Source organism: Medicago sativa, chromosome 6 (genome assembly GCF_051527215.1).
Source record: "Medicago sativa cultivar Bolivia chromosome 6, Bolivia_mono, whole genome shotgun sequence".
NCBI classification, from domain to species: Eukaryota; Viridiplantae; Streptophyta; class Magnoliopsida; order Fabales; family Fabaceae; genus Medicago; species Medicago sativa.
The window spans coordinates 23006715-23013756 of NC_140754.1; positions in this window are offsets into that span (position 1 = coordinate 23006715).

The following is a 7042-nucleotide window of genomic DNA, read 5'->3' on the forward strand; positions in this document are numbered from 1 at the left end:
CATCACTTCAGACCTTATTTCTAAGCTGTCAAATGATGTAGGATTCATATCCATGACCATTTTCCCTTTCTTTGACCCAGCTTGTTTGCTTACAACTTTTGCAGGCTTTTCATTGTACACTTCAGCTTTTAACCAAAAGTCCTTGACCAAATTCACATATGTTGGCCCATTTAGCATTCTGAAATACTCAGACAGCTCCTGTGTTTCTATTAAACCTTCCATGTTTACTTCGTACTTCTTGAGTGAAGTAAAATCCACTGGTGACTCTATTTGGACTATCAAGGATTCCCATGGAATATCCATAGTCTTTTCTTTGTAGATGGACCCAGATTCTGATACGCTTTGCTTGTTTGATGTAGATTCTGAAACTTTTGAGCTTGATGATGCCATTTGATGATTGACGAAGATTTGAAGAAGATGAAGATTTTTAGGGTTCTAAGGTTGAGAGAATGCGCTTACTTCGCAAACGGTTTGAGAGCAAATGTGTTTGTTTTGAGTGAGTAGTGTGTGAATTGACAAAGTGTTAAAAGTAAAACGATTGCAATTCAAAAGAGACAAACAAACATAACATTAATGACAAAATTGGGGGCGCGTGAAAAGTACTTTCATAGCTATTAAATCATCATTGCCCTTTTAGTTATACACCAACACATACAGGCCACGTAAGAAGTTCACAGAGTAACTACCAAGTTAGTGGGCCAGAAGTTACTTTAACAAGTAACTCCCAACGTTTCCACTAATTCAACTATTCAGAAGCAACAAATCCAGCTTCTGGACTTCAGATGCTGATGTCATCATCAGAAGCGAGTTTTCCTCAGAACCTCAATAAAGAGCTTCTGATGGACTACCGCTTCTGAACTAACTTCATAACCTAAAATCCTATTCAGGAGCAAGCAAACATTTAATCAGACACGAAGTGCATGTTCAAATTTTTCTTTATAAAATCAAATCTTTCAACAGTTAAAGGCTTAGTAAATATATCAGCCCATTGATTTTCAGTATCAATGAATTGTATATCTAAAATTCCTTTTTGAACATAATCTCTGATAAAGTGGTGTTTGATTTCAATGTGCTTAGCTCTTGAATGCAAAATTGGATTTTTAGACAAACAAATAGCAGCAGTATTATCACAATAAATGGGAATACTGTTAGCAGTTATCTGATAATCTTCCAACTGATGTTTCATCCAAAGTAGTTGTGTACAACAACTTGCAGCTGAAATGTATTCTGCTTCTGCTGTAGACATAGCAATAGTTGTTTGTCTTTTGCTAGCCCAGGATATAAGATTATCACCCAGAAATTGACAATTGCCACTGGTTGATTTTCTTTCAATCCTATCACCAGCATAATCAGCATCACAGAATCCAATTAGCTTATAATCTAAGGATTTCCTATAAAGGAGTCCAAGATTAGTTGTTCCCTTCAAATACCTGAAGATTCTCTTGACAGCAGTCATATGAGATTCTCTAGGCTCTGATTGGAATCTTGCACACAAGCATACACTGAATAAAATATCTGGCCTAGATGCAGTGAGGTATAACAAAGAACCAATCATACCTCTATACAGCTTCTGATCTACTTTAGCTCCTTCATCTTCTTTGCTCAGGTTGCACGTAGGATGCATTGGAGTGTTCATCACTTTACAATCTTCAAGTTTGAACTTCTTCAGAAGCTCCTTTGTGTACTTTGATTGATGAACATAGACTCCATCTTTGCATTGATTGATTTGAATGCCAAGGAAGAACTTCAGCTCTCCCATCATGCTCATTTCAAATTCATCCTGCATTAACTCAGAAAATTCCTTGCAAAGAGATGCATTAGTAGAACCAAATATTATATCATCAACATATATTTGCACAACAAGAATATCTTTCCCAAGGGTCCTTCTGAAGAGTGTAGTGTCAACCTGTCCTCTCTTAAAATCATTTTTGATTAAGAAATTACTTAGTCTATCATACCAAGCTCTGGGAGCTTGTTTCAAGCCATATAGTGATTTCTTCAATTTAAAAACATGGTCAGGATATTTAATATCCTCAAATCCAGGAGGTTGCTTAACATACACTTCTTCTTCTATGACACCATTGAGAAATGCACTCTTGACATCCATCTGATATAATATTATGCCATGATTAACTGCATAGGAAAGAAGTAACCTGATTGCTTCCAATCTTGCAACTGGAGCAAACGTTTCAGTGTAATCAATGCCTTCTTGTTGACTATACCCTTGTGAAACAAGTCTGGCTTTGTTTCTTGTTACTTCACCTTGCTCATTCAGCTTGTTTCTGAATACCCATTTTGTTCCAATAATGTTCTTGTGCTGAGGTTTGGGTACCAGATCCCACACATCATTTCTTTGAAATTGATTCAACTCTTCTTGCATAGCTAGGATCCATCCATCATCTGAAAGTGCTTCATCAACTGTTGTAGGTTCAATCATTGAGATTAGTCCAATCATTGACTCTTCTTGTCTGAAATGTGATCTTGTTCTTCTTGGACTATCTTTGTTTCCAATGATTAGCTCCTCAGGATGTGAAGACTTGTGTTTGAATGTGTTTCTGGGAGGATCTTCTTGATGTGAGCCATCTTGTGCTTCATCAGAAGCAGTTTCATCTTGCGCTTCTGATGTGGGTTCAGCTTCTGGACTATCTTCAGACTCAGCTATCTGATCAGGTTCTGGAGTAGCTTCAGGAACCTGTATCTCTGCAAAACTTTCACCCTGCTTTGAAGTTTTATCTTCAAGCTCCTTGTCATCAAATTTAACGTGCATAGATTCTTCAACACAGAGTGTTTCTGAATTATACACTCTGTATGCCTTTGACCTTTCAGAGTAACCTAAAAAGATTCCTCTTTGGGCCTTGGCATCAAATTTCTGAAGGTGAGAAAAACACAAGAAGGGGGGTTGAATTGTGTTTTGAAAAATTCTTCGTTTCTCTAAACAACTGAATACACTGATCAGAAGCTAAGTGAGACAGCTTCTGAAGTGATGATCAGAATCTAAATGCAGCGGAATAAAACAGAGAGAGAGAAGAAGAACGACACAAAGCAATTATACTGGTTCCTTCCACAATCCGGAAGTAGTCCAGTCCCCCTTGCACTTCCAAGGAGATTTCACTATGAGTAATATCTGATTACAAATGCTCAAGCACACAAGCAAGAGACTTCCAATGCTCAAGCACACAAGCAAGAGACTTCCTTTGCTCAAGAACACAATCAAGAGACTTCCTGCTCAAGCACAACTGCAAGAGACTTCCTAACTAAACAAAATTACACAGAAAATTGCTTAAGGTTGAACACTTGATATACAATCAGAGGTGCTCACAATACAAATCAGATACAAACTCAATGGACTTAAGAATTTCTAAGATATGACTTTAAGACACAGAAATTCTAAGTGAATGCAGAACAATTTCAGCAGAGGTTTGGTACTTGTGAAAATCTTGTGAGTCTTTCGTTCAGCGTTCTTGCATTACCAATTCTCTAGGTCTTCACTCCTTTATATAGAGGTGTGAAAGAGACGTTGTGAAATTGCCAGCACACCAAAGAGTCGTTGTTGAAGCTTGATCTTTTACCAATGATCTTTTGCCTGATTTGGTTGTTGTCCTATGAAGAACAAATTTGAAATCCATTCCTTATCCAAAGGAACATCTATGCAGGCGAGACCGTATTCTGGAGCTGTTTTCTTGTCTTGAAGTGCAGACACAAAACAGAGTAGTGGAGAACGTGGTTGTACAATTCGTACAAAGTACAATGTCAACGCTTTCGTCCAAATTGCAAACACACACCTTCAAACACCTTTGAAATGACCGTTGCAAGCTCCACTAATCCTTTGTTTGTGTTTTCGAATCCAATAGACAGCTTTTGCATTGATGATTCTTCAATTCTTGATTCTTTGCAAATCCAGTTGATATTCAGCTTCTGGTGAAATGGCTTCTGATGAGGCAGCTTCTGATGATGCAGCTTCTGATGATGCAGCTTCTGATGAGATGACTTCTGCAGCTTCCGATGATGCAGCTTCTGATGATGTGACTTCTGGACCTCTTGTCTTTAGGAGCACTATTCTTCAGGAGCAGCTTACTTCAGGAGCGCTATTTCTTCAGGAGCAGCTTGACTTCAGGAGCGCTTTTTCTTCAGAAGCAAGTTGCCTTCAGGAGCGTCCAAGCTTCAAATTTTTGTTGTTTCCATAGCTCTTTATTTGCTCATTCAGAACCAATGATGATGTAACTTTATAATTATGGTCCTGTACACTTGAACAAATATTAGCTAATCCAATTTACAATTTTTAATACCTTGTTATCATCAAAACTCTTTAAGGTTTATTGTTAAACACATTTTGTTCCAACAATCTCCCCCTTTTTGATGATGACAAACAAAAGTATTTAAAATTGATCAATTGTTGTTAATCTAATTAACAAGTTGACTTTGGGGTTCTGAGGTTTGTAAGCTCAGAATCTGAGGTTTGTAAGCTCAAACTCCCCCTGAGTCTGATAGTCTTTAAGGTGAGGTTTGTAAGCTCCCCCTAAGTTCTATCCAGGTTAATTAAATTCATTTTGCGCAATAATTATTATCAGAGCTTAAAAGCAAAATTGAATCATTGAAAGAATTTACTTATAGATAAGAAGAATGGTTCAATTAACTTTACTTGAATTTTGATACTCCTTCGTTCATTCATAGCTTATACCAATAAGGTAAAAAGATAGAAGTTTTTCAAAAATTTCAAATGCCATTAATGGGGCTCAGAGCCTTTAAATACTTGTCACATATACTCCCCCTTTTGTCATTATCAAAAAAAAAAAATTAAAATAAATCTAAGCACAAAAGACAAAAAGATATGAGAAAAACTCAAACGTGAGAGAGTATACTAAGCAATGAACTAAATAAATCAGAGCAAAAATCATGTATATTCAATTGTCAGAAGCAGCTAAACAGTCAGAATCAGTAAGCATTCAGAAGCAAAAGAAATAAGACAAGATGATTTCAGAAGCAAGGACTAAGAAAATAAAACAAACAACAAACAAAGAAAAACACAAGGGTGTGCAACTAAGGGTTGGTTTGTTGTTGTTTCTTCATCTCTTCCATTTCTTCAATCTTCTTCTTCAACAGTTCTTCAAGTTGTTGTTGCCTCTGAAGAAGAGCTTGTTCCCTTTCTCTAGCTTCTTGCTGCTGCTGTGCCATCTGTTTCTTCAGAAGCTTACACAGCCTTGCTTCTCTGGTCAAGTAATCCGTTTCAAAGAAGAAAGGCTGGTTTGCCAAGAGCAGTGTAGAACTTCTTACTCTAAGACTCTGATTCAGATTTTCCATTAGCCTTCTGACTGAAGCTTGCTTGACTCTGATGCATTTAGCCTTGATTTCTTCAATAACCCCAGCTGCCCGGTTCTGAAGAGATACCCAGGAGTCTTCATATGCACCTGTGAGATCAATCGTCCTTCTTTGATCCACCAGATTGTGCATCTGACTCAAGATTGTCAGAAGCTCAGAATTGATATATCCAGATTCCAGGATGTTTGTGGGTGGATGTTCAAGGATTTCAAGATCAGAATCACTGATTTCTAAGTCTTGAATAGGGTTAGGAACTGGAATGGTAAGGTGTGTTTGTGTGTTAGAAGATGAGGGCTGGTCAGAATCAATGTGTGTGGTGGAGGTTGAGGCTTGAACATTGACTAGAGAGATGTCAACATCCATGGGAGTTGGTTCAGGAGAGTGTTCAGGTAAAGGTTGAAATTCAGTTTCAGATGGTGGTTGTTGTGGTGAAGTTGTTGTTTGAGTGTTGAGTTGGGGGTCAGTGATGGCTATTGGTGATTGTGGGGGTGTTGTGGGTTTTTGTGGTTCAGGTGTTTGTTGATGAGGGTTTTCTGAAACAACATTTTCAGAAGCAGCTGCTTCTGGAGTTGTTTCAGAGGCTTTTTCTGAGGTGGACTCAACATTTTCAGGAGGAATCATGTTGAGAGGTTGAATGCAAAGGGGTTGAGGGTTAAGGCGAAAGATAGAATCAATGACTCTTTCTCTCTGCTCAGCCAGTTCAGCTAACTTCTCATTAACTATGTGGCCAACTGGTTCATAAGAAGTTGACGAAGAGGGCTTATCGTTGGTTTTGGTTGATGTTGATTGGCTTTTTACTGGTTTTTGAAAAAGTTGAGCTAAGGGTACATCATCATCAGAATCATCAGAATCTGATAATGATGTGGATGCGGAATTTGAAGATATATTAATTACCTTTTCTGGTTCAGGATCAGAATCCTCTTTAGCAGATTCACTGGACACCTGCAACAGTTGCTTGGCTTCTGAAACTACAGACTCTCGTAGCTCAGCAGCAATTTCCAGAACTTTTTCAGCGGCTGCTTTCTTCTCTTGTAACTCTTTTAACTTCAAATCAGAAGCAGCTTGAGCTCTTAAGGTGATATGAGGAAAATCCTTGGTTCTCCTCAAGGCTGGCTTTCTCTTCCTCTTTGGTATAGCAGGTTGATCAAGAGAAATGTCAACACCCATGATCATCCTGGAGTCCATGTCTTCAATGGCTTCTTCAATAGAAGGTACTGATGAACTACCAATTTTGAGCTTGTCAGCAGCAACTTTTGCCTTTTTAGTAGTATGTTCAACCTCTAGATATTGCTCTGCAGTCATCTTCCTTTTTGACTTTCTGCCTCTGGCTCGTGGCAGAGCACCACCATACATTTCCTCTGGAATATCTTCCAATCTGATTCTCTCATTGGTTGCCTCAAAATGTTCCTTGATATAGTACAATTGCACTTCAATGGGATCCTTCTTGCAGATGGGTGGAAAGTCCTTCATAAGATCAGACATAACAAGTGATTCACTTAAATCAGTTTGAAGTTTGGTGACTTCACTGATTAGCTTCATATTCAATAGAGTATGAGCATTAATGAATTTTCCAGTTTTTGTGTCAAGTAGCTGATCTGTGAAGCCTTGAGATTGACTGAGACTGTTCAAGATACCTCCTTGATAGAATATCTCTGAGAGGAGTCTTCCATAAGGAACCCAGGGTTTATCCAGTAGCTGACTCTGCTTCAAACACTCTACCAAGTAC